Source organism: Physeter macrocephalus, chromosome 18 (genome assembly GCF_002837175.3).
Source record: "Physeter macrocephalus isolate SW-GA chromosome 18, ASM283717v5, whole genome shotgun sequence".
NCBI classification, from domain to species: Eukaryota; Metazoa; Chordata; class Mammalia; order Artiodactyla; family Physeteridae; genus Physeter; species Physeter macrocephalus.
The window spans coordinates 49,745,399-49,756,931 of record NC_041231.1 but is presented as its reverse complement, the minus strand read 5'-3'; the positions used below and the strand labels follow the sequence as shown (position 1 = coordinate 49,756,931).

Here is an 11,533-nt window from a genome sequence, read left to right as displayed (position 1 = left end):
CCAGAGCAGAAATAAATGAAATAGAGACAGTAAAACAATAGAAAAGAACAATTAAACTAAAACTTGTTCTTTGAAAAGACAAAACAATTGTTAAACCTTTAGCCAGATTTATCAAGAAAAAAAAGGGAGAGGGCTCAAATCAATAAAGTTAGAAATGAAAAAGGAAAAGTTACAACAGACACCACAGAAATACAAAGGATCTTAAGAAACTATTACAATCAACTGTATGCCAATAAAATGGACAACCTAGAAGAAATGGACAAATTCTTAGAAAGGTACAATCTTCCAAGACTGAACAAGGAAAAAACAGAAAATATGTACAGACCAACCACAAGTACTGAAATTGAAACTGTGATTAAAACCTCCCAACAAACAATAGTCCAGGACCAGATGGCTTCAGAGGCGAATCCTATCAAGCATTTAGAGAAGTGTTAATACCTATCCTTCAGAAACTATTTCAAAATATTGCAGAGGAAGGAACAGTCCCAAACCCATTCTAAGAAACCTCCATCACCCTGATACCAAAACCAGAAAAAGATACAACAAAAAAAAATTATAGGCCAACGTCACTGATGAGCATAGACACAAAAAAATCCTCAACAAAATACTAGTAAACTGAATCCAACAATACATTAAAAGGATACCCACACCATGATCAAGTGGGATTTATCCCAGAGGTGCAAGGATTTTTCAATATCCACAAGTCAGTGTGATACACCACATTATCAAACTGAAGAATAAAAACTAGATGATCATCTCAATAGCTGCAGAAAAAGCCTTTCACAAAATTCAACACCCATTTATCATAAAAACTCTCCAGAAAGTGGGCACAGAGGGAACCTACCTCAACATAATAAAGGCCATATATGACAAACCCACAGCAAACATCATTCTCAACAGTGAAGCTGAAAGCATTTCCTCTAAGATCAGCAACAAGACAAGGATGCCCACTCTCACCACTTTTATTCAACATAGTTTTGTTAAGTCCTAGCCACAGCAATCAGAGAAGAAAAAGAAAGAAAGGGAATACAATTTGGAAAAGAAGAAGTAAAACTGTCACTGTTTGCAGATGACATGATACTATACATAGAAAATCCTAAAGATGCTACCAGAAAACTACTAGAGCTAATCAATGAATCTGGTAAAGTTGCAAGATACTAAATTAACACAGAAATCTGCTGCATTTCTATACACTAACAACAAAAGAGCAGAAAGAGAAATTAAGGAAACAATACCATTTACCATTGCATCAAAAAGAATAAAATACCTAGGAATAAACCTACCTAAGGAGGCAAAAGACCTGTACTCCAAAAACTGTAAGACACTGATGAAAGAGATCAAAGGTGACACAAACAGATGGAAAGATATGCCATGTTCTTGGACTGGAAGAACAATATTGTCAAAATGACTATACGATCCTAGGTAATCTACAGATTCAATGCAACCCCTATGAAATAAATTACCAGTGGCATTTTTTCAGATCTAGAACAAAAAAATCTTAAAATTTATATGGAAACACAAAAGATCCCGAATAGCCAAAGCAATCTTGAGAAAGAAAAACAGAGCTGGAGGAATCAGGCTCCCTGACTTCAGACTATACTATAAAGTTACAATAATCAAAACAGTATGGCACTGGCACAGAGACAGAATTACAGATCAGTGGAACAGGAGAGAAAGTCCAGAAATAAACCCATGTACCTATGGTCAATTACTCTATGATGAAGGAGGCAAGAATATACAATGGAGAAAAGACAGCCTCTTCAATAAATGGTGCTGGGAAAACTGGACAGCTACATGTAAAAGAATGAAATTAGAAGATTCTCTAACACGATACACAAAAATGAACTCAAAATGGATTAAAGACCCAAATGTAAGGCCAGATACTATCCAACTCTTAGAAGAAAACATAGGCAGAACACTCTTTGACATAAATTTCAGGAATATCTTTTTGGATCAACTTCCTAGAGTAATGAAAATAAAAATAAACAAATGGGACCTAACTGAACTCAAAAGCTTTTGCACAGCAAAGGAAACCATAAACAAAATGCAACGCAACTCACAGAATGGGAGAAAATATTTGCAAACGATGTGACCAACAAGGGATTAATCTCCAAAATATACAATCAGCTCATGCAGCTCAGTATCAAAAAAACAAACAACCCAATCAAAATATGCACAGAAGATCTAAATAGACATTTCTCCAAAGAAGACATACAGATGGCCAAGAGACACATGAAAAGATGCTCAACATCACTAATTATTAGAGAAATGCAAATCAAAACTACAATGAGGTATCACCTCACACGGGTCAGAATGGCCATCATCAAAAAGTCTACAAACGATAGGGGACTTCCCTGGTGGTCCAGTGGCTAAGACTCTGTTCTCCCAACATAGGCAGCCTGGGTTCAATCCCTGGTCAGGGAACTAGATCCCATACGCCACAACTAAAGATCCCGCATGCCACAGCTAAAAGAGCCTTCATGCCGAAACAAAGATCCTGCGTGCAGCAATGAAGATCCCGTATGCCACAACTAACACCTCGTGCAGCCAAATAAATAAATAAATAAATAATTTTTTTTAAAGTCTACAAACAATAAATGCTGGAGAGGGTGTGGAAAAAGGGGAACCCTCCTAGAACCTTCCTACACTGTTGGTGGGAATGTATATTGGTACAGCCACTACGGAGAACAGTATGGAGGTTCTTTAAAAACCTAAAAATAGAGATACCATATGATCCAGCAACCCCACTCCTGGGCATCTATCTGGAGAAAACCATACTTTGAAAAGATACATGCAACCCCATGTTCTTTGCAGCACTACATACAATAGCCAAGACATGGAAGCAGCCTAAATGGCCTTCAACAGATGAATGAAGAAAATGTGGTACATATACACAATGGAATATTACTCAGCCATTAAAAAAAAGAATGAAATAATGCCATTTGCAGCAACACAGATGGACCTAGAGATGATCATACTAAGTGAAGTCAGACAAAGACAAATATCATATGATATCACTTTTATGTGGAATCTAAAAAATGATACAAATGAACTTATTTACAAAACAGAAACAGACTCACAGACTTAGAAAACAAACCTATGGTTACCAAAGGGGAAAGGTCGGGGAAGGGATAAATTAGGAGGTTAGGATTAACATATACACACTACTATATATAAAAGAGATAATCAAAAAGACCTACTGTATAGCACAGGGAACTCTACTCAATACTCTGTAATAACCTATGTGGGAAAAGAATCTGATAAAAGCACTGATATAGGCACATGTATAACTAAATCACTTTGCTGCATACCTGAAACGAACACATTGTAAATCAATTTTACTCCAACATAAAATAAAAATTTTTTTACAACATAAAACAAAATTTTAGAAAAACATTTATACCCCAAAGTAAAAAGATCTAGGGGAGAGAACTTAAGCCTCAGCCAGGCAGGGAAGGTATCTGTTGTATTCCCTGTTTTTAAATTCACTTAAGACCCAAGCAAGTGCCAGGCACGTAGGGAATGGTCAATAAATGTTCAATGAAGAAATGAATTAATTCATTTATTAATGGCAAGAACATCAACTGGAAAGTACCTATCAAGGTTCCCAAACCAATGGACACACACTGCCATTTTTCCCATTATATTATACACCAGAGATAAAACTAAGATACTAATACTCTGAGACATGAAAAGGGTTTTGCCTAAGGTCACGATTGTCCACGTTGTTCTTAAACCTCAATCCTGGTCAGGTAACCAAATCATGTTACAGACAAGAAAATTAAAGCTCAGAGAGGAGAAAAATATTCCTGGGCTGGGATGTCAATGAGGATAAAGACTGGTTATGAATTACTTCAGAGGAAAGAACTAGGACTGAAGGTATAGTAACCAGAAGGCACACTTTGACTTAAAAAACAGCAGATGCTACTTAATAAAACCATGATAACACTGGAAAAGGTAGTAAGTTTCCCATCGCTGTAAGTATTCCAGCAAAGGCTGGGTAACCATCAGTCTAATCTCCTGCATAAGGCACTCCTGTACTGGTTGGAAAGCTGGACTAGCTGACACCTGAGGACCCGCTCAACACTAACCCCTATAATAACAAATAACCCCTTACTTCTTGCCACTAAATAAAAAACAAAGCCATCACTCAGATGGAAAAATAATGACTCAATTTAGGAAGGCCATCACAAGTCATTCATTCATTCATTCCAGAAACTATAGACATGATTACATGAACATGCACGTAACACGACATCAATTCAAGAAGCTTTCTAGACCATGAAAGGCTTAGAAGAGAGTAAGGAGCAGGCCACAAGGCCTTTGTCACCACATCTGTTAACACTCAACCTCTCTTTTCATTTAAGCTTAAACACCCAAAATTATGAAGGTTCCATGAGAATTAAAACTTGTTAATAAAATATCTTTTCCTTGGTCCAGATTAAACAGAGGGCAATAAAGGCAGAAACCCAAAAGTTACACACACTGTGATTTTTTTATATGTACAATAAATTTTACTAAGGATGCTCCAATAGAAATTAGTGAAGGAGATGGGGAAATCTACTAAAATTAAAACATTTAGGGCTTCCCTGGTGGTGCAGTGGTTGAGAGTCCACCTGCCGATGCAGGGGACACGGGTTCGTGCCCCGGTCCGGGAGGATCCCACGTGCCGCAGAGCGGCTAGGCCCGTGAGCCATGGCCGCTGAGCCTGCACGTCCGGAGCCTGTGCTCCACAAAGGGAGAGGCCACAACAGTGAGAGGCCCACATAACGCAAAAAAAAAAAAAAATTATATACATGAGAACGAAAGGGACCTGAGGATCACTCAGTTCAAACCCTTGGCTCTGCAGTGTCCCCAAGAGGCTGCCTGGCATTACTTGTTGGATGCATGAATTGTCTTACTGCCCCAGGACAGCAAGGTGTCTCAGGGCTCCGCTTCACTCATTGACCCACATTTCTTCATCTTCATTTTGGAATCCAGAGGGCCATCCCCATTCAAAGTCAAACAATCTCAGTAATGGTGGTTAGTTGCACCTGTTTTTTTAAATATTCAGTGAGAAGAATTTATAACCCCAATTCTAGGAATACCTTATTAAGATTTTTAAAAGGAAACTTATAGAGTTGATGTTTAACTTAAACTCTCTTTGTACAACGTGAACCTATTTCTGGTCACCTGCTCCAACTCCCAAGCCAGCACTGTGAACAACTGGCAATTACAATTATTCTCCCTTTAATGCATGTGCCCTTCATTTTACAAAACAGCCATAATCTAGAAATTAACTGTAAAGTAAACCCACCTTTTCACTGATGTTCATTGCACAAGGAGGGAAGTTTCTGTTTATAATATAAGCATTAATGTATATATGTATGTAACATATATAATAATCCCAAAGAAAGAGGGGATTTTAAATGGCTTACAATAAAAATGCATAATCATAAAAATCAGGTTAAAATAAAAACTTTCTTCTGTTGTTACAATATTGACAATGCCTAATGCTACTACTGTAACCAAACCTAACCATTAATACATATACATTTGAGATATAATAAATTCATATCTTTCCATATAAATCCTAAAAACACAATAATTTTTATGAGTCTGGCTACATTATTTCTTCTACCATCTCATACTCTGCAGATAAACTAGTTTGGTTTTTTACTTCTTCTCTATGCTAAACTGGAGATGATACCTGACAGTACAATTATACAAAACCGATGATTTAAAAATACAACAAATAAAATAAATATCAACTAATAATTACCCCAAATTCTAATTTGGTTAAAGAAACTTTCTTTTCCTGTTAAATATTAACCTCAACAGCAACAAGGAAGTCCAATTATTTGGAAATGTTCTCTTCCGGATCATTTTGCCCAAGCAAGCTAACACACTCTGTTAGGAACTGATGCATGGTTAGAAGAGTAGAAAAGAAAAACAACATAAATATATACACTGTTTCCACTGTTTTCAGTTAGGGCTCAAATAATTTCTGAACATGGAAATGCTTACAATTTGAGAAACTCAGAAATACAATTCTATGGCAAGTAGTTTCCAAAGCTAAACGACATGATTTGAAGCATGTAAACTGGAGAAGAACGGCAGTGTAAGTGAGGGGGTAAAGTTTTGGAAAGGGCAAGTAACCCTCTCACGGACACGACATTATTCAAGGGACCATTTATTCCATTTACTTATTTTCCAGACTTTTTATTTCTCTTCTTACTCTACTTTTTGTCTTTGAATCATAAACTTTTCCATCCCAGGGGCCAAAGGAAAGAGATAAAAACAGTCACTAAACCAAACACGAAGTATGACTTTAACCAAGTTATTGAAAAATATGTTTCCCATCTTGAAAATGAGAATAGTTACTTCCTCTTAAAGCTGCTGTAGGCATTAAACAGATAAGAATCGAATCCATAGTTAAGTATTCAGGACAGAGACCGGCACACAGAAAGCATTCCCAAGGAAGCTGCTGCCGCCCCCCGCTCTTGTTCACCTGTGCCAGGCTCTGTCTAGGCACGGTGAACACAGAAATAAATGAGAGACACCCTTGCCCTTTTGGGGCTCCTAATTCACTGTGAGGAACAGACAGCAGGTAACAGAAACAGAAAGCAGGTAAGCTCAAGAAGGCACAAAACCAACACAGCGAAGAAAAACTAAGAGACTGGAGGGAGGCAGGAGGAACAAGGAGGGCCTTTTAGTAATTCAGGTTAAAAAAAAAAAAAAAAGGTGATAACTCAGGAGTCTGGTCCAGAGGACTACACATCTGGTGTTACAGGACTAAGAATGGAATCAAGAAAGATTATCTCTGATATTCCACCCAAAATAGGGGAGGGAGGGGGTACTTGTCTTAATAAAAATTCATTTTAGTGGACATTTTAAATTACCTTTTCCATTAAAAAAATAACTTGCTAATAAAACTACAAACTCCCAAGGCGTAGACCATAGCCTAAGCTTGAGATCCTAGGACCACAAGGGATCCACCAAGTCTGTAACTGGGGGGAGCGGGGTGGGGAGGGATGAGTAGGGAAAGTTAGAGAAAGAGCATGGAACGGGGACTTTACATTATTTTCATTTAAAAAAATGTCAGTGGAATTGTCTATTCATACTAAAGGTCCACAGGTTAACAAACATCAAGCATCTGAAAAATCAAACTTAATGTTGATACTACTACCTGAAGCATATGTTTTTATTTCAGACCCAGCTATAGACCCTTGGTTAATAATAGAAAAAGAAAATATCACTTCATAAATACAGTTCCTTTGGTTAAAAAAAAAATCTTCCAACTCATGGAAGGGGAAGGAGTAGAAAGATAATGAAGTCTCTGTTAGTATAAAGGGTGGGAATTACCGGTCCCTTACTGGCTCTCAAGGTAGCCAGAAACAAGATCACAAGAATGAGCACTGAAGTCTCATCTGCTAACATTCAGTAGGTCAATTCATCATAGTACAATTGAATTATGCTATCTCTAGGGTTGGAGGTGGAGTTTATATTACTAAGTTCATTCAGGCAGGCTAACAAAAGATCAAAATGAAAACAAAACAGAATAAAAGAGTGATAACTTTGAGGAAAGGTAATTGCCAAAGGGTATGGAAGAGAAAGTGTCACAACTACTGAAAGGTTTTTCTGAAAAATAATTTCTGAAGTGAATTATCTAGACAGCAAAAGAACAAACAGGGATTAGAAAGTAATAAAAATGGGAAGACCAAAAGAAAGATTTTAAGTAGAACCCTCTATTTTTTCCCTCCGGCTTTCTTTTATCAGTGTAGCCATGAGTCATGAAACAAGCAACAGGAATAGAATGTTCTAAAACCACTACAGATGAGCTAGGGACCAGCACCTTTTATAACACCATTCACAACTGGCAGGACTTATGCAATCACTTTGCAGCTCCAACTACGGTCACTAGCAACTGACATAGGTCCCAATACTAATGTTAAAGGGAATGCTTTCTTAGAATAGCAAGTACTGTTGCAGAAGTGTGTAGGTCCCAGGAGTTCTATAACAAAACCTAGAGCCTTTGTTTCTTGTACGATATTCAGAAACCTAATCTCTATGGTCCACTGATGTGAATTCCTATCTACATAGTAAGAACTACTCATCTGCATTCAAAATCACCTAGAGCTCTGGTTTTCAAGGATTCTTTCTTGCTCTGAACAAGATCAGTGGCTGCTTCTACGGGACATAACTAGAGACCGTTCTGAAAGTAGAAAACTGTCAGGTCATGTGAACTAACAGTGTAAGACTGAGGCAGAAGAGGAATGAAGAATGTGGACATGTCTTAGGATAGCTCTATTATTTCTGGTTTTATCAACACTCTAGTTGGAAGTAAAGTTGTATTATTTAACAAGGAATCACTTCTTCTCTTTAAAGAAAAGAGTGAGAATGAATGTCGACATCTCATACCTACTTGAAAAAACTTCTTTCCCAGACCTGAATCCACCTAAACGTGACTTGGGGACTTCAAAAATCCGTGCTGCCCAAACAAAGCTTATCATCTTTTACCCAAACCTATTTGTCCTCATTTGTATTCTAACTTGGTCAATGACACCTTCACCCACCCAATCAAAACTCGGGAGACCTCCCAGACTCTACACTCTGTGGGTCCTCTGACTTGCACGTCAGGGACATCGTGCCAACTCCAGCGTCTGCTTAGACACAGCGGTTTCCACCACCGACCCTCACGTTCCCTGAGGTCTCCCCACATTGCCCTCCAACCTGGGGAGCTGGTGATTTCAGCATCACCACAGCAAGCTGTAACTACAGATGTTCTCCTGTCCTCCTCCACTGCTCAGAGCTCCTTGAGCGCACGGTATGTCTCCTGCACCCAGGCAGTCCTGCTCGACAGAAGACTGCTGAATGGAGTGAGCCTGAAAATAAAAACAAAGTAGTACTTCTGCAAATGCCGTTTGGGTAGAGCCCCCAGGAGGCAGATGAAGCGGAAGTTTGAGGTACAGAGGCAGTGAGCAGCTAGTGAGAGGGAAAGGAGACTAAGAAGGGCTCGGGGTACAGGGGAGGGGTGTGGAGGTCAATGAGGACAAGCTGCAGTGTCAGCTGTTTAAGGCCTTATGCAAACTTGTTTTTTTAAGTCGCATGAAAACAGGGATAAGTTCAAGAAGTCAAAGGTTATCAGTCACACACTGTGGGACTATACACGTTCACACAAATCCAAACCAGACAAGCAGCAGACACTCTTCCAACTCGGCATTCTTGCATAAGTCACTTTACGAGTCTGATTTTGATACCAGTTAGGAAGTGAACTTCACAGATGAAGAAGGAAAGATAAGACAAGCTAAAACATAATAGTTGTGCGATTTCTTTCAGTCTAGCCTAAGGAAAAGAGCATGCCTGGGCTAAAGCGTCAGAGACCTAGGTTCAAACCCTACCTTGGCCATTTCATTAGCTATGTATTCTTGGCCAAGTCACCCAACTTCTTCACATCTTAGTTTTCTCTTCTTTAAAATGTGGACACCACTACTTATCTGGTACTTTCTGAGAGGCTGACAGGGTGTCTGGGCAAACAGTGCTACATGTATCACTGCAGAGTCTGCAAGGATCATAAATGGTCACACCTCTAGATACAGGAGTGGGACTGGCGAGAGAAAGCAAAAGGGATTTTATACTTTTTATTAAATATATTTCTGTATTATTTGAATTATCTTACAAGAACATTCATTTATTACTTGTAAAAAAAGTAATTAGAAATTAGCTGTACTTAATATTCTGATGTGTACATACTTTAACTGAATAAGCAGAAACCTCTTTATAGGAATGTAAAAGATATTTTTTTAAAAGTCTAGACACGTTCTCTAGTCACTGAGCCTGTTGACTCTTAGCCTGTGGTCTGGGGGCATTCGGTTCCGCAGGGTTCCCTTAATGGCTTCATAGACCAATCTGCCCATAGCATGAATACCTACAGTACGAAATAAATTACTTTTCATTTTTAGCACAAATAATTTCCTTCAAGGATTAAGAAAACTCAAATACGAACTCACTGATGTTTCATAAGTACCCTTGAGAGTCTTACAGAATGTGATGAAAGAAAAAAGGGCAGAGTTATATGGGTCCAGACTCTCTGGATAACCTGTTTTCCTGGTGGTATCTCGGTACCACAGTGTCTAGGGAGAGGATTTGGGTCTCATGAAGCCTGGGAAGGGGTCAGGGTAGTGCTGCTGGCTGGGTCACCCTCTAGTTCTACTCCCCTGCTTCAGGACAAACCTGAGGGTTCTCAAGGGGAAGGTGACCCTGAAGCCAGAGCCACCATACTCATCCACCTCAGGTACATTCCCAAAGTCAGTCTGGATGCTCTGGCTTCCTAGAAATTTCCACCCTCAGAACAATCCTTCAAAGTACTAATTTCTACATACCCTGGTGAAGCAAGAATCAGTTACAAATTCACAACTTTCCAAAATTAGATCTTTTATTTAAAAAAAAACCTTATGAAACATAAATACTTCCTTTTACAAGCTTATGAGAAAAGTCTCTAACTTTTGTCCAATTTTATTATACTAGTCACAAAGCCTAAAATGTTCATATATGAGAAATATTCTTTTAAATGTGGAAACAAGCGCCATCAGGATGGCAACATGCATGAGTACATTCTTTGACTACAAATTTCAACGTGGACACTTTTCAAACAGGGGGTGTATGGGAGCACTGCCTCATCGTGGACACTCAGGGACTTGGATTTCATTTTAAGAAGTGATTTTACATGATTATGACACAAATATGACAAATGCAAAGTGATTTCACAATTTGGCTCGGATCTAGAAAGTAAAAATGTTCAGGTTCAGTACCAAACCTAAAAATGTCCAAGTCAATTGTCTAATCAAACAATACCAACTATGCAGACTAAAGAATAAACCTGAAGCCTGCGCTAACTTGATGCTTTAGTTTAAGAGCTAGTGGAGTATTCTGATGTTTTCTTAAATTGATTTTAAAAACACTGAGCCTTTTGCATAAGAATGAGGTGTGCTAACATAAGACAAATATACAAGCCATTACAATACCAGTTAATAAAAATCACCTGCATATGCTGACTCTTGAGTGTTCTCTTTCAAAATGCAACAAACACAGCCTTTTGGGCACAGAGATACAAAGTCAAATGAGGTGTGTCCTTTAATGGATCACAGCATTACCCTAGACTCCCTAAAATGTTAAACTTGTCGACAGACTTTAATGTTATCATTTGAGGATAAAAAGAAATAAACTTTAAAATAGTGTATTTGTTATAAAAAGATTCAAAATTCAAAATATTAGTTCTTGGGCTTCCCTGGTGGCACAGTGGTTGAGAATCTGCCTGCCAATGCAGGGGACACGGGTTCGAGCCCTGGTCTGGGAAGATCCCACATGCCGCGGAGCAACTAGGCCTGTGAGCCACAACTACTGAGCCTGCGCATCTGGAGTTTGTGCTCCGCAACGAGAGGCCGTGACAGTGAGAGGCCCGCGCACCGCGATGGAGAGTGGCCCCCGCTTGCCACAACTAGAGAAAGCCCTCACACAGAAACGAAGACCCAACACAGCCAAAAATAAATAAATT

At 38.7% G+C, this 11,533-nt stretch overlaps 1 protein-coding gene across 7 annotated transcripts in view; it reads right to left on the bottom strand.

Moving 5' to 3' along the window:
* SNRK (SNF related kinase) overlaps positions 1-11,533 on the bottom strand; it is a 59,849-nt gene that overhangs the window by 15,276 nt on the left and 33,040 nt on the right. The gene's annotated exons all lie outside the window — the stretch shown is intronic.